The following is a 17917-nucleotide window of genomic DNA, read 5'->3' on the forward strand; positions in this document are numbered from 1 at the left end:
TAGCATTGACAAGGCCTTGCAAGATTACTTATGTATACATAAAAAATGAATTATTCACACAGCTCTAGCCACAAAGAACAAATTTTGCTCTATGGCAAGACTAGTTTTTCTTTTAGGCAGTATTTCCTCCCTTTGGAACAGAGAATGGATTTAGGGCAGACGTAATGGAAATAGGGCATGAGTACTCCAAGACAAATGGGGAGGGATTGCTGAGCAGGCAGATGGCAGGAAAACATCTTGAAATTCAGGTGAAGCACCAGAAAGCACAAAATCAGATGTATGGCATAGTAATTGTACCACATGTAATACAGCCCTAATTTGGATTCTTTCAACCTTTTGGTTTTGGCTTTACATTTATAATTATAATAATACTATATATTTATAATTATAACTATATTTACTGGAATGAGATACTGAAAGCCAAAGATGTGTTTGCTTTACCTTAGGGTTGCTCCTATAGGCACACACATCTAACACTGCTCTCTGCAGTGAGATCTTGAGGGTCAAGGGTGTAAGAAATTATTATTTGTTTAAATGCAGAGTGTGTGGAGTTGAGGATATAACCTCTTCCTGCCAGGCAGTCACTGGTGCCACACAGCACTGCAGCCTGCCCTGGGGGAAAAGGCACTGACTGCTGCAGCCACAAGTCATGAAGAACACCTGGCCCACTTATAAAATATTTTTCTAGTACTGATAGTGTCCCATAGGCATCAAAAGAAGCAGCAACCCCTCCTGATTACAGGAGATTGCAATGGGATCTGGCTCTGAATGCATTTAATTCCAGGTGATATTGATTGCCTTTGGCCTGTGCCTGAATCATCAATACAAAGGGTTAGACAGGAAACATGGTGCAGATAACAAGTGGCACCTGAACAACATCACAGCAGCTGTGTGAACAATTCAGTTGGCAGAAGAGCAAAACAAAGCCCAGAACCCCAAAGAACTAAACCCCTTAGCCATCAAAATCTTAGCTCAATTCCTTTCACACTCCAGGTTAGAGCATGACCAGAGAGAGCCAAAACGAACTGGTGTGGGCAGGCTTCATGTAGTAATCACTGCAACTGTGACTGCTGCAGGAAGAGAACTGCACCCTGGTTCTGCTGTGAGCTCCTCACTTAAAAGATATGCAAAAATTTTCTAGGAAATGCAAGAAATACAAGAAGGATGAAAGTAAATCTTTCAAGCATTTAAGAATCAGTGTTGTCCCCACAGATGCTGTTGATGTGCCTTATTCAGGTAATGACTGAATACAAGAAAACCATCATTTTCCGTAGGAGATAAGTAAACCATTTCTGCCCCCAGACCAGGGCTCACATGGTACATTCTCTGGCTGGAAATGCCTACCTAGCATTGGCCAGCTTACTAGATAACTGGTTTGATGTATGGAGAAGTACACTGGCTTTTAGGACATCAGCTGATACCCCTCCCAGCATAATTTTTCATCAAGAGAATGAACAAAATCTCTGATAATCTGCTTGCCTGTTTGACAACCAGGAATTGAAGGATGGGAGAGAGTTAAAAAAGGATATTTTCTTCATATTCCTGAGACCTATGAGTTGGTACGTCTATGAGCAAAGGTTACATAAACTAATAGATTAGAACAAGATTTAGTTGCATAAACACTGTTGTTGCATTTCAATCTGTCACAGAGTCAAGCCTGCAGATTATTGCAGGCAGAGCTAGCCTGGGGCTTACAGTCCATCTCATGGGACTGCTTCTGGGACTGGATACACTTGAAATAGCATTATTCCCTTGCTAGGCTGCTCTGAAATACATGTGTACCACCTCAGAGCTGTTATTGGTGCAAGCCTTTTCTAGTGTACAGAGTTGTTGCTCTCAGCTGGGCTCTCATTTGGAATGTCACCCTGGTATATTGGTTGCATTATAATTTTGTCTGGATTATTTAACCAAGGATCATGCCTCCTGTGAGGGTGGTTCAATATAGGCAGCCACAAGGACTAAATCCAAACCTTCTTCAAATTTCCCCAACTTTCCTGAAGCCTCTGTCTTCCTTCCATCATAATCTTTCCCCAGCTCATCAGGAAAACCAGTTCAGGAAGGCTCCTGCTGTGTGAGGCAGAAATGGGGATGGGGTATGCTGCCCAAGCACATTGTCCAGGGAAAGGGAGGTTGGAATAGGAGTATTGAGTGACCTGGAGTCAGCCCACAGGCCATGGGACCAAGAGACAGCTATATTATGATCACTGTGGGCTAAATTGTTTGGGAATATTGTTGGTTATTTGGGAAAACACAGCCTATCTTGGAGCTGCAGAGTTGTGCTTTTTCAAAGTGCATTAGGGTCAGAAATTATGCTCTGAGGCTACAGTACTTTCCTCTTGTACAGTGGTTTCTAGGGTGCTTTCCCCAGCTTCTCTGTGACACCATTTTCTGCTTTTACATCTGGGGATTGAGGCATCAAAGTTCTAAGTCTTTATTTAGACTTTTCTCCCACTAAGGAGAGTTAAGTGTCTCTCCAGCAGGCTTTGTTCACAGCATTCAGCCTTGGGCAGGAGCTAAGATCTAGAAAAGACTCCACTACTTCTGCTTCTGTTTCTTTTCCAGAGACCAAATAATTTTATTGAATGACATAATTTGCAAAAGTAAACTGAAAAAAGTCAAGTATATCATTACAAGAAATCTTGGTGGACAAATCCTGTAGGACAGGATTACTGGTGTCTTCTCAAAGGTTAATGTTTTGTACTGGTGGTTTTCCTGGGAGCCCTGCTGGCTTATGTGGTGCTGATTTGCCTCCTTTCCAGCTGAGAGCAATATAAGAGATGGAAGAGTAGCAATGAAATGCAGAGTGAAGCTAAGGATGTGATTAAATCCTCAGAAAGGCCAAAGCCCTAATTGCATGAAAGGCAGCTTAAAGCTACCCCAAAACTATCTCAAAGGGTTGTTTTTAAGGTATTTATTTCTTGCTTTTTGCTACTGGATATTAAGCAAGTGTAGAGAACGGGGAAGGCATTGTGGTGGTTGTGCATGAGGGGAAATGAGGTCTGGCAAAAGGAGAAGTGAGAGCAGAGTGCCCATGTGATAGTCCCTGGATTTAAGAAGAGATTTAAGGTTTCATGTCATGGAATCTTTGGTTTATAACAAAACATGCTTGTTTGTATTCTCCCACATTACCTCTTGTTCTATTAACTTGATAAACAAGTAAACAAAAAATAATGGGGCTTTGTAGATATTTGCTAAGTCTTTGAAATAGATGAGATTGCTTATTTCAGCAGGCTGCCTTGCAAACTGATAAGGTAAAATAAAGGCAAAAGAACTGGTCTGCCTTGTTGAGAAAGCTTCTCTTAAACCCAAGATGAAAAAGAAAGGAGGTCACATGGCTCAAATCTACCAGTTTTCACACTACTAAAAAGCCTGACACTTTTCAAAAAGATTAATTCTGCAAAGAAGAGGACCATGTCTATATTGCTCCTTGAAAAAAGTCATGTCAGTAGTGTTACAGCCCTCTTCCCAAGAAAGATGAATGTAAATGACCTGGCAGATTTTGTAAGGACTTTATAAAATTAACAGATGAGAGAAACCCACTCAAATCATCTTCCTTTTCACAGAAAAATGAAATTGCAGAATAGAGTCTTATTCATAGACTGTACTCCTTACAGCTGCTGTCTAACAGAAGCAGAAGTCATGATGCTGCTTGCTAGATACAAAGCCTCTAAGTGTTTCTGACAGCTACTCTTTTCTTAAAATAGATTTGCAGCTCTCCCCCCAACCTGACAGATCCTTAATTAGATGTATAAAAATGGCTTTTTTCCATCTTTCTGTCTGTCTGTCTGCAGTATATAGCAGTGGAGTCCTTGAATAGTAAGGCTGGTACTGCTTTTTAACAGCAGCTTTTTATCAGGCTGTTATATTCTTTGTAATGCAACTTGAGCAATAAGGGTCTCCAGGGGAAGAGTTGGTTTCATTTTTTTGTAACAGAGAATGCAGATCAGATTAAATGAATCAACCACCTTTAGAGACTGGTCCCCAGTCTCCTGTCACCATATTGACTAATCCCTGGGATAGATTGCCATCTTCATTCTCAATTTTTCCCTAATTCTCAGTGAATCTTTAAGGTGTTAATTCCAAGTGTTGCCTTATGCAGGTTAAAAGCATTTGTGCACCCTAGCCCAAGCAGATTGCAGTCAATGCCATCCCAAATTGGTGTGGTTGTACATCCCCCCCCTCCGTGTCTTCTTTTGCCTCAGGGACAGTGCTCAGCTAACCCTGCAGCCTTAGGTTTTCCCTGTGGAGTCTGAGTGCTGGGAATGGTGGGAGAAAGGGAAGGAATGCAGAAATAACATGGACTAGTTTATACTTTGAGGAGATAATGAGCGAGGTAGGTCCTGATTCTGAGGATTGTTTGGACATGGATACCTAAACTTTGCTTTCTGGATCTAGTTCTTAGTTTCTACTGGGAAGTTGGAAAAATTGGGAAGAATTTATTTCTTATGTAATTCATGTACATGAGAAGGTGATCTAGAGTTGCACATATTTTTAATAAGCTAAGAATTTATATATAAATGGCATTTCTTTCTTAAGTAGAAAGATATTGTTTATCTGACAATTGCTTTCTTTGTAAAATTCTAGGTTAGAAATAACAGTGCATCTTATGTTAAATGGAATGTGATGGTCAGTTTTACATTTTCAAGAAGTCTCAGATGCATTTCACTTGCCTCAAGCGTGCATGAAAACACTTGCTATGCTTGCTCCTCTACTTGACTGACTAGAATTATTCTAAGTATCTGAGGATAAGCAAAACCCCAAAACCTGGCACTGCATTCAGAATGCCAGCTTCAGTAAGGGGCTGGCAATGTCTGGAGAGCTTCTGACTGGTTATGTGCATAGCAGAAGTTAAGTTTGGCTGTGGTGCATTAATTATTATCTTGAAACTGCAAGATAATACACACAAACTCACAAACTGCACTGAAGTGCTGTCATTCTTCAGAAACACTCAAAAATTCCTTACAATGGAGATATCCAAGACCTGATCCAAATTGACTGTGGCAGATGACATTCAGGCAAATGAGCAGTGTTACCCAGCATATTGTTCCTGGAGGGCTCTGCTATTCTTGTAGACCAGAACATGTTACAGAAATGCATTAAGCTAAAACCAGCCTGGTTGCAGGTGCAGTTTTGCTGCTTTAAGTGGCTTTGAACCAACAGACAGCAAATTCCAGCCTTCCAGGCTTTGCATATGGAATTAAACACATTCTTACATGTTTAAGCCCCAGGTGGAGTTCTCTGGGAAACATAAATTCTAGTCAGGCTGAGCAACAGTGATTGAACCTTTCTGCAAAAATCCATTTGAAAAGCAAAGTTTCCCTTCTTCTGAAAAGGAATTCACCAACACTGTCTGGATTTAGCCTGGTATCTGTAGGCAATTGACTTCTCAGTTTCTTTCAGCTGTCAACTTTGTTAAAGAAAGACACAGAGTAAATTCTCCGGATTTGAATATGAGACATCTTTACACCATTTCTGATTGAAGGTGCAATGAAAAAGCTGTGTGCCAGTTGCATTGTTATGGATGCCCAGATGTGTAATCTCTTGAGGTAAAAGTTGGTGACCAGTATCTTTTAGTAAGCACATTTTGGTGCTTCTAGTGGGAACAGTCAACCTTGCTGGTTATATCAAATCCAAGACAAGAGAGCTTTGTAACATCCTCCTGTAGAGTGTTTAAAGAAAGACAAATGAAATATTATCCTCCCCTTGTATCCTGTGTATGTTCTTGGGACATCACTTGGGCAACTTGTGGCAAGTTTGTAGGATGCATTTGACTGGAAGGGTCATACACTAAGTTGTTCCACAGCTGGCCATGGGCATCCATGGAATACATGGATTCACGAGGTCAGCACCAACAGCTGCCTTCAAATTTCTACTCTGCCTCACTGCTGTAACAGTCATGGCAAGTAAAATAAACCTGCTGGAAAGCTGCTGCTGACTTGTGCATAACTGTTAACCCCTGAAATGGCTCCTGACCTGTAGCCCAAGGGAGTAATCACAGAGTAATCACAGAGTGGGTGTGTGAGGCTGTATCTTAGGATCAAAGCCTGGAAGCACATAGAAAATGTACTGGTTTTTCAGCCCAGTTTGAAGACTCAGGGAGCAATTTTGTATTCTCAAAAGCATCTGGGGTGTGTGTGTGTGTTTATGTATCTTGGTTTGTGTTAGGCTGTTGAGAGGGTACTACTGAGTGAAGCCACAGGAACAAAGTGAGAATGTGCTGTGTTTTACAGGGAAGGTATTAACTCCTTCCTGCACAGAAAGTAAGAGGACTTGAAAAGGTTGTTTTCTGATGTTTTGACATCCTTCTTTTTGCCCTATCAGACATCCAACAGCCTGCTTTGTGTGAAGCTTTACATGGAGAGGAATAGGTCAGAATGAAACAAAAGCAGCTTGCAATGTGGAGGCAAGGAGTGGTACCCAGGGAAGGACTGAGTGGAGCAGCCAATAAAGGTGAGTGAAAGAGGAGACCATTTGCTGAAATGGGCCATCATGTCTCTCCTTGACGTTCCCCAGTGCACTGTGGGTCACACCAGGAAGCTTGGAGGGACCTTGAGGCAGGGTTTCCTCCTGGGAGAGGACAGGGCAGCAGCACCCTTGGGACCCTGCCAGTACCCCTGGGTAATCCTCTCCTTGCACCTCACTGCCAGTGAGGCCACACTGGCCACAGCCTCCTGCAAGGTGGGTGTCCCCATGGGATGCACCTGGGTGCTGGTGGGCATCCATGGGGGGTGAACATGAGCCCCAAGTGCCTGTGCCAGGCATGGTTGGGAACGCAGCCATCAGGGCATGGGACTTGTGAGAAGGCAACCGAGGCCAGAGCTGCAAGCACCCTGGTGTGTGTGCTGATCCAAACTTTTTTTAAGGTCACTATCGTTCAACTGAGATTTGTCTTAGTATGTGGAAACAGGTTCTGGAAAATGACTTGTAAGAGAAAAATTGTTCTAGAATGTGTCCTCTCTGTGACAAAGTAGGAAACTGTGTCTAGCATGCTGCTTTTTTCATTTCTCCCTACTCAGCTCAAGCATTCTCACTCTTCAGTCCATCCGGACGTCCTTGTTCCCAGTCCGTGCCTATACAACTGATGCATTCTGGGTTTTGGTTGGGTTTTTGTTGCTTTTTTGTTTTGGTTTGTTTTTTTTCTTATCACTCTGGATTACCAGAAACGAGTAATCGTAAAAAGTGCTGGCGATTTCACATTTACATGAGGACAGAACACATCCAGGGTGCCTTGTTTCATCCTTTTGTATACCTTTTATAATTTTCCTTTCCTTGTCATTTCTGTTCATCTCCTTCTGCTCCTCCTCTTCCTGCCCCTCTTTGCCTCCCCTCCCTGTGCTTCCCTGGCCGCATTGTCAGCTCTGCACAGGCCCAGTTTCTCTAATCAGATGAAGCCGCAGGATTATCTCTTTCCCTCCCTCCCTCTTAGACTCCATTTTATTTCCTCTCCAGCCAAGGGGGAGGCAGGAAGGGGCATCACGGTGTAGGCAGTGGAAACCCCATCCTCCAGGCTCCTGCTTTTGATGTTCTCTGATAATCCCTCCTCCTCACCATTATCCTGTGCTCACCTTGGTGTCAGCAGCACCAGGCGGATCAAGGAGCCCAGTTTCTAAAGGAAATCTGAACTCCTGGAGCTCATTCTCCTCAGATTTCTGAGCATCTGTTTTAAATCCCCTCCAAATAACTTTGACAGGGAAGCTGGATGTGCATTCTCTGAGTAGGGGGAAGGTAAGGACCACGGGAGTCATGCATTGCCTGTTCTCTCTCCTCCTCTAAGGACACCGAATCCTCTCCATTTTGCCAGCAGGTCTGGGAGAGTAACAAAGCAGATGAGGGGAAGGGAGAGGAGCTGCAAAGAGACAGACTCAGGCTTCTGTAAGTGCTGTGTTAGCAGCAGGGGGTTGATAGCTGGACTGAAAAGCCCAGGAAATTATAGTTTACTCTTCTGCTAACACAATGGGAACTATGGCTCTGAGCTTTAATTTAATTTAATGTAGCTGTGGACAAGGTGGGGGTTTTGTGTGGGTGGCTTTCACTTAAATGTGTATGTATTTGTCTTTCAGCAAGTTTCTAGAATATACTTGTCACTGTTTCTTTGGGGGAGAAATCCCCCCTAGATCCTGATTTTCTTCTTCCTTTGCACACCTGCAAATTTATAAGGATGCTTTTTGATTTTATTGTATGTACATTGGGTTTTTGAAACTAAAAAGAGAGAGTAAGTTGTATTGCTCTAAATTGTTACCTGTTCGTACTAATCTGCCAGAGAATGGTTTCCCTTGTTTTTTCCATGTGTCACATGTGTTTTTTAAATTGTAAAGAAGCTAATATCCAACACTAGAGAAAAACTGAGGAATATTTCAGTGCCTTATGCATATCAGCTTTGTTTTACACTCTTCTTTGCTAGATAAATGATCAATAACTATTTAGCATGTTTGATAAAATTTTCTCTTAAACCAAAATGTCTTTTCCAAAGTGAAAAATTTGGTTTGACTTTTTACTCAATAGAGGAAACTTTTTAAGTCAGAAACCAGAGAAGAAAAGTATTTTGTGCATATTTTGTAGTTTATAACCTCTTATTATTAAGAGAAACAATTTGTGCTGATGCACTCCTGGATTATAGAGGAAGAGGTTTAAAAGGGAGGGGAAGAGTAAGCAATTATTTTTGTTTAGAGAACTCTAATCATGAAAGGTGTCTGGGAAGATAACTACTGGATAAATATTTTTTGTAAGATGTTAAGCTCATGCATAAATAAGATGGTCCATATAAAGACCATCTGCCTCTTTTCTAGTGAAAAAATCTGTCTTTTTTCTAGTGATTCATGTTTCAAAGTAGTCATCCAATACAAAAATATCAGTGATTTTGTCACACTAAAATGTTGATTAAAGCTCACAAATTGTTGTTTGCATGTTTAAGGTGAATTATATGTCTGATTGTTTTCAGGAACTAGATTGCAGTTAAGGTCTAAGTTTGAAGACCTCTATTTGGAGTCTTTGTGTCAAAGAATTAGATTTGGGGAATGTTTAATTTATGGGGGTGGATTAGATGTGGGCTTCATGTTTTCATGTCATGGCTCAGTTACTCTGTAAAACACTCTTCTCTGATTGTAGGGTTTTGTTGATTTTTACCATCCATATACTGGATCTTAGATGTACTCTAGAGAAAGCTGCAACTACAGTTTAGTGTCTGACAGTTATCAAGGGCTGCATAAACAACAAAAGTAATAAACTGCATATAGCCTGGTGATGTCTGAGCTGGATTACAATACCAAATGTAATAATTCCCCATTAGGTAACTACCAAATCCACATTTTTCCTTCCATAGGGAACTATATATAAGAATACACTTGAGCAATAAGAGTATATGAGGGAGAATGGAACAGATGAAAATTGTTATTGATGATTATTATACTTCTGAAGTTTAATTTTCTTTCTGTTAAGGCAGTGACAAATGGTAAAGTGGAAGTAGCTTTAAAACACTCCAGATGAATGGAGAAGGTTTTTTACACCTCTCTGTAGGCTGGTTAGTTCTGTGCAGATCAGCAGCAAAATCCTCTTCGTTCTTCAGCAACTCTCCTAAAGATTAAAGAGGCTGAATTCTCCATTCCTTTATCCTATAGTTAATTTTTTTAAATGAGGAGGAGTGTACTTGACTGGTCTGTTGTCTGCTTGGATATTCCAAGCAGTTATACAAATTACAGGAGAATGCAGTCTAGGAAAGATGCTCTCAAAGTCTAAGGAATCTGATGAAGCAATGTTAATGTTATTTATTAATTTTCTGTGTTCTACAAGTATTTTTTCAATGCATGAGAAAAAATAAAAGCCCTATTTTTTTATCAATAGTTTCGTTGTTGTAAGTGACCCCCAAGCCACTGGGCAATGCTTTTATTCCTACAAGAAACAAAAGTTTGTAACCTTTGGCAGATGTAGGTGATACTTGGTGGTGAATGAAAAGAGATGTTTAAGTACTGTGGACAGGATTATCTGTACAAGGGATACAGTGAGAAGGCAATGAAGTCAGAGACACTAAATGAGCCATTCTCTGGTTAAGATAATTTGATTCAGTGTTTCTTATGGATGTGCTATAAGTATTGAATTAATCTAAAGCTATGCAGCTGATAGTTCATGAGTATGTTATGAGCCATCCTTTAGGAGTATCCTCTGATTCCTCAATGGAATGGTGGGGAAGAAGGTGGTCTCTTTACAAAAATGGTTGAAGTTATTCAGAACAGAGTTCCACTCTGATAAATTATCTTTAAGCAACAGAAACTATAAAAATCACTTTGGTGCTCCTGTGGGATATAAATACTTAGAGCATGAGAATAGGCACAGGCTAACTAAATTAAATTGGCATTAGCCAGCTTTTTACTAGCATGATGTTGAGTTGAGCATTAAGCCTGTAAGTTGTATCCAAGCATTATTCTGCACCAAAAAAAGCACTGTAGGAAACTGGCTAATTTTAAGTCTTATGACTTCCAAAATTATGGCTTAATTCAGACACGGTGTAAATTTAATAAAAAAACAGAGAAAGGAGGAGGAGGAGGATTCTCCATCTGCAGAATATTTGCTATTTAAGCTCTTCCAAGGCACACCAGTGTGTGCAGATGAAGGGTAACAGGATTGAGCCAGTTGTAAGTCCTTCATTTGACTTGAAGAGCTTTACTCTAGTCCACAATGCACAAGATTGACAGAACCCATTTCATGTGAGCTGCACTGAAAGATTCAGCTTCCTTTCCAGCTCAAACTAAGCAAACCTGGCATGGAAACTGAAGAGTTGAGGAATGCTCAAAGCCACCCTAGGTCATCTTAACTGGCCCTTATTAAGATTATTTTCTTTATTTATTTGGTTTTAGATTTAAAATTATTTTCTTGCTTTCTGCAAAGAATCTGCTGGGAAAGTTCAGTGTTCATGACTGAACAGGTTGGATAAGTATATGTTGAAATGTTTTCAAGGAAAAAGATATGTCTTGGTTTGGTATTTTTATTTGGTCTTGAATAGCCTCTGCGGAAGGGGTAGAGTGCTTTTTTTTATTTAGTAGTAAAAAAAGTGCTAACAGGTTGAAAAGAAATTTTTGGAGTTAATTGCCTCCTTCATATTTATTACCTTACCTGTAGAATACAGAGATCACTTTTGTGGTTCTTTTCAAAAGTCATTCCAGTAAGTTCCAGTAAAAGGTACTGGTTCCAATAATCAATTAAACAGATGGTTTAATATTGCAAAATGTTTGCACATTCCAACTTCTTTGGAGGCTTAAGATGAAAAGCTATAGGAAAACTTCTTTTTGGCAATAAGAGATGAAAGCATAAAATTATTAAATCAATAATAAAAAAAAAATAGTAATTGAATTGTTCAATTTGGAAGGGACCTTGGGAACTCTCATCTATTCCAACCTCCTGCTCAAAGCAGAGGCAACTGTGAGGTCAGACCAGATTTCTTGGGCTTTTGTCCACTTGGGACTTGAATACATTCAAACCAATGTTTGAAAAGCAACTTGAGCTCTTGAGTTATTCCAAGTTTATACCTCAGTATTTTGTTTTTCTGACATTAAATGTTAATAAGGAAGTTCTGCAGCTCATTTTGTGGTTGAGATTAACCAAGAAGAGGGGAAACTTACTCGTTTACAAATAACGAGGTATAAACATAACTTTTTGAGGAAGTTCCTCACACACTTTGATTCGACAAAATATTTGCAAGCTTTAGTCTGCTTTACTATGTTTTTTTTTTTTTTTTTTTCCTTAAGGTCTCCTGTGTCAAATAACCTTTGGGTAGCATCTTGTGAGCATGGGCTGTCATCTAGCCAAGCTCTGTTTGTCTTCTCTCAGTGCTGAGAGAGGAGAGATGTTCCTTTTAGCAACTTCAGATATTTTCTGAAAACTAGAGGTAATATGGGCTTGCCCACATAGGTCTGATTAGACCACAGAGTAATTAGGACAGTGGCTCTGTTGTGAGAGAGATGCTGTACTTTGACACAGTAACTCTTTTTTTATGACAACATACCAAGTTTGAAAAGTAAACTTATTTTTCCTAATTCCTCTTCTGTTTGTTTATATCATTTTGAAGCTATCTTATACTACAGTTAGACAATGAGATCTTTTAGCAAAACTAGGAAATACAATTAATCATCTTTTTAGTCCTTTTCAATACTCACTTGACTATACATGTGTAGCACCACATGTCCCTCTGGCTCTCTTAAAGATATGTAAAGGCAGCTTGCAGTGTGAACTGAAGACTTAAATTTGTCACAGAATGTCTCTGCTGCATTCATTTACAAGCTTTTATTTGCTTTGATGAATTTTCATTAAAATCTCTCTGGCAATGTAGGATAAAACAGTTTGCAGTAGTGACAGCTCTGCTTATGAAGGTATAATAAATCTACTTAAAACATTGCAATTAAATATATCACGCATGTGATGCATGTTATTAGCATGTATAATGCTAATATTAGCATGTATAATATGATATAAAATATATACTTATGATATCTAATTTGAGAAATTCTGTTAATACTGGTTTTATGTGTTTAGCATCTTTAAGATTACTCATCTATATGTGATGTTGTGAAGCTGGAGGAGGGAGTGCTTCAAACAGATGCTTTTGAGGCATGGATAGTATCTGAACTTTACTGGTAGGATTGTTTTTCTGCAAATGCAACAGGAATTTTATATGGACCTGTGCTCTACTTATTTTTTAAAGCCAAATATTGCAAAAGAAGTGTCAGACTACATTCTTCTCAATATTTTGTATAAAATAACTTTCTGGGATTTCGGAGTGCTCTACAATCATGAATTTAGTCTTTAGATGTCTACATCAGGGGCTGCTGCATATAATCCCTGAGTCACAGATGAGTGAACTGAGTCACAAAGTGAATGACTTGCTCAGGGTCATATAGTGTGTCAGTAAGCACAGGCAGAATTAGAAGGGATTGTTTCCTCTTTCTAATTACTCAGCAATCAGTTTTTTTATAATCTAGGAGTCAGTCTTCTCCCTACTTAAGAAAGCAATTTCTGGAGGTAGATGGATTGCCTTTTCTCCAGGGTCTCATGTACAGCTCATAATCACTGTCATTTAAATAAAGAACTAAAGTTTTTTTATAGTGTATAGTGTTCAATCCCAGGCAAAAATAAGAGAACAAGAAGTTAGGGTAAACCACTAGGTCTTTCTAGATAAATTGCCAAATTTTTTTGACAGAAGAGAGATTTAACTTATCATATATGGTAGAAGAATGAGTCATCTTTGATTGTTCTGCTGAGGAATCTTTCAGTCTGTAAATACTGTCTTCTTTCATCCTTGGAGAGATGGCTGAGGAGCTCCAGCTTACTGTCACTTTTATTTGTCATTGTTTGTTCCTGTTTGATGCAGCTGTAGGAATTGCCATCCTTCTGTTAATGTGAAAGCCACTGTACTTGCAGCTGTAGCTACTCAGTATTTTTAAGGCAGATTTGAGCTTGCTTTGCCTCCCACCAGTTATAAAGCTGTGATTGCTGATGGCATAACACTGAGCCCAAGTGAGCGGATTTTTCTGGGATGCTGGGTGTGTTAGACAGAGGCCAAGTTCTTCATTTTGGCTCCCTGCTTTCAGTCAGTGCAGAGCACGTGCACACTACATCAACCTGCACAGATTGTGTGACAGAGCTTTAAGTCTCAGATGCATGGTCAGTTGTCAGAGTGGAATATTACATCAGTGGCCCTTACATTAAAAAGTAACTACAGTGCTGAAGTCTAAAGTTAAAGCCAGGATATCCATGGGGCAAGGAGGCTAAGCCAAGCTAAGTACCTTGCTTCCCTCTACCTGTTGCTAAGCTTTCAAGCAAACAGCAGTGATGATTATTTGAGTATTTCCTAAGACACATGAATTGGCAGGTGGATATTTTAATCACTTAGCCAGTTTGGGTGGAATTTGTTATATGTTCAGACTGCTGGCCTCTTGTAAACAGATTGCATTCATGTGTAGCTCTATTCCCTATGTGTGAGATTGGAAGCACACCCTAGCCAGGTCTTTGGTGTTCTATATGGTTAAGTTTGTGATGCTTTGCAGGGAACTGAATTCAACCAGTTTGCTGGATTGAGCCTCTTATGGATAGAGGCTTGCTGAGCAAGCTATGGCCATGTGTTTTTTGCAGAGTTCCATATCAGTGGGTTTGCTTTGGGGATGGTCTCTTCACGAGTGAAAAGTGGATCCAAAAAGGGAGCTCTGAGAAGGATGAGTCTCTTAGAACATGCCTGACCCTGCCCCCCAAATTGGTCCATGTGATGGATTAGGATGTGATTGTCTGCTGAGAAGGGGAAAAGGTTCACTACCCTTCATCTATTTGAAATAAATCCAAATGTAGATAGCTCATTGCAAAATTTATTCATTAAGACAAGTTTCTACTGAAATTATTAAATGTTTTTCTCTGCCAGTGGATATCAGTAACCAGCAATTCTTAACAGCATAAGCCTGGAAGCTGAATTAACAGCTTTGTTTTGCATGAGGTAATTATATTAATGTACCACTTATGTAGGCACGCACTGTTCGCTGAAGCATGGTTCTAGATCAGTGTTGCCTGCTGTCATGATATTTGATTATTTTTTTTTTAAGCCACAGCTGCTGAAAGCAGTTGATTATCATGATACCAAGATGCTTACAGAATCACAGCTTGGCAGGAGTTGGAAGGGACCTCTGGAGATCATGTAGTCCAACCCCTGTGGTAAAGCACGTTCACCTACAGCAGGTAGCATAGCATTGCATCCAGGCAGGTTTTTGATATCTGCAGAGGAGAGCCCACAGCCTGTGTGGGCAGCCTGTTCAGTGCTCTGTCACCCTTAAAGTAAAGAATGTTTTCCTAATATTCAGATGGAACTTCCTGTGTTCCAGTTTGTACCCATTGCCCCTCATCCTGTCGCTGGGCACCACTGAGAAGGGTCTGGATCCATCCTCCTGACCTCTGCCCTGTAGATATTTATAAGCATTAATAAGATCCCCTCTCAGTCTTCTACAGGTATTATACAAAATTCTACAGGTATCTACAAACCCAGGTATTTCAGCCTTTCCTTATAAAATGCTGTAATGAAAAATTTTTAAGTCTTCTGACCGAAGAACCAAGCTTTAAAAGTGAGCTGTCAAATACAGTGAGCATCAAGTATGACCACACACTATATTGTATTTTAGCTCCCTCAGGTATATTGTAGGGCAGATGCATGTGGAGGTAGGCCTCTGTACATGGAGGAATGGGAGGAATGGGAGGATGAAAGGTTTTTAAATAAAGAAAGGTGGCAAAGAGGACACACAGTTGTACAGTGTCATGTGGTGGCAGCAGGACTACATCCCAACACATGCCACCTTTGTAATAGAGTTTACCCCTCTGCTTTCCCAATAATTTATTTACAGCCCATGTGAATTCTTATTTCTGGGAATTCAGCTGCTATTTCATTAAAATAGTTTCCTTTGGTTCATCTGTCTCATGCTCTTGGTACTCTCATGGTACTTTCATGTTAGCCTTTTTCATTTTACAGTTTCAACTTCCCAGCACTCCTTTCCTGGCTCAAACTCTGTGGGCTGCCCTTGTTTCCTTATTAAAAGTAAATGCTTGTCCTCTTGCATGACTTTTCTTAAGCCATTGGAATGATTGTGGACACAGTGGCCTTGTCATTCTGCCTTGGATGTGGATGTATCTGTGACTGTTTGAATCTATTCACTTTCTGATATGGCAACTATTTTATTAAATCCTGGTGAAGTAATTTGTAATCAGGTTATACTTGATAACCTCAGCTTTTGGGGGAAGAGATCTCTCCTTGGGTCCTAAACAAGGAAATAGCTGAGGTTCTTAATATCAGTAACAAAGGGCTCTCTTTTCAGCTTCTTGCTGATTAGTGAGGAGAGATACCTGACCAGTGTGCTCAGATTCAGCTGGCAGAAACAAAGTCAGGGCTGGAAATTTCAAGGGAAGCCTGACAGGCAAAGTGATTTTAATAAACAGAAATAAAAGTTATGACTAGTCAGCTTCTGTGTACACAATAGACACACAATCTCTGCTCTTGCTGTTCTGAATGCTGTGTTGTAACTCTTCTGCTCTCATGTTTACTGTCCTGTCAAATGTCCTCTTCTTCCTACAAGTGACTTATGATCCCCATCACATGCCCCACACTCACCAACACTGAACTTAAAAATAATCCCTTGCATTCACACACACAGGATGCACTTGCCTGTTGTCTGCATCTGATAGGATCTGTAGGTGCCCAGATCATTTTGTCTCGTAGATCTGCCTGGTACTTGGAAACGTTACAAGATAGCCTGAAATATTTACAAGAGGGTATTAGCAGACTGACCTGAGCAGGGCATAGTTAATTTACAACGCTACTCTGAAACTGAAAGCCCTGAGGGAAGATGCTGGATTAAAGGTTAAGTAATTGATTCTGATTCTGTATTCTAATTGAACCCAATTCTGTATTAATCTAATTGCATCAGTGTAGTTGGGTTTACAGAATTTCGAGACAGCTCTTGAAGTTGTCTGATGAGTGCTACCTTTTCCCTTATTTTAACTCCTTTATTTCTTCCTTTCCCTTATGCCTCACAAGGTGCAATAATAATTAAAAATCCAAAAACCCATTCTCAGACACTTGAATCACTAAGCTTTTTACCATGGCTAATGCTGTTTTGCCAGTGCTTTTCAAATGGTTTGACTCCCCACCCCAAGAGTAGATGTTAGTCATTACTGTTAATGAACTATTTCAGGGGAGTGTAATTAGAGGCCATCATGTCTCTTAATACTACTGTGTCAATCTTTGTGCAAGTAAAAAACAGATCTTTCCTACCTTTTCCAAGTTCCCAAGCAATGTGGCCAAGCTGGACAAATTTTTAGACATGACCATTCTTGATTTTTTTAGTTTTGGCTGTATGAGTCTCTCTCAAATGAGTACAGCTCTAAAAGAAATCATCATCACTTTAGGAGGATGTTCCTTTTTGTCACTTTGCCATGGTAAATGTATGTAGGTGCCAATAAGGAAGACACATTGCTTGAAATACCAGGACTGATGAGCACACAGTGGGAATGTGCTGTATTGCTTCTGGTACCCAAGGTAACCTGGCTGGTTAGGCATAAATTTAGTTACTTCTCTGTGTGTTGTCTTGTGTCTCAGGCAGGTGTCAGTAGTGCTTATGGCTGCTGCCCCTCAGGTCATAATTGAAGTTCTGTCATTTTCACCATAAACTGCTTTTGCCTTTTCAGTTTTATAACTGTGGTGTATGTAATAAGATTAAACACAGATAAGAACCCACATAGAGCAGCCTTCTATTCAAGTAAATCCTGAATGTAAATTAAAATTACACTCTTCTCCTTGTAGAAAACATGCATGTGTGTGTGTCGTAGAGTTTGGTGCTGTTGCAGAAGTTCTTTTTGAGTCTTATGAAGCTGATTATTGCAGGGGTTAAGAAGTGCTGATGCACAGTGGGGCCAGAATGATGCAAATGAAGGACTGAATTCTGGGCAAAGACCTTGCAATCCCCCAAGGCTTCATGGCTTTTCAAAAGGTGCTCATGCTCACCCCAGAGAGTGCTGGGCAGTATCTGAAAAGATCATTGGCATCATTGCCATCATTTGGCATCATCCAAAACTGTTGGCATTGATCAGATCACTTAACTCTTCCAAATCACACACTTGAATATTAATGGTCTCACCCCTGATTTTATAATTTATTTTGCAGTCAGGTGCTGGTTTTGAAAGCACAAAATGAAATGTATGAAATAAAAAAATAATTCTGTTTAGGAAAGTGAACAATAGCCTGTAGTCACTATTACAAGTCTTACTGATGTGTGGGTTGACCATCATAGCTATATAGAGCACAAGTAAACCTTGGAAAATTTAGACAAATGAGCCTCTGGAATTGCATGAGCTTTTCTAGTGAATTGTATTAAATTGTAAATTAAATTCTTCTTTGTCTTTTCTC

This window comes from Heliangelus exortis, chromosome 7 (assembly GCF_036169615.1).
Source record: "Heliangelus exortis chromosome 7, bHelExo1.hap1, whole genome shotgun sequence".
NCBI lineage: Eukaryota > Metazoa > Chordata > Aves > Apodiformes > Trochilidae > Heliangelus > Heliangelus exortis.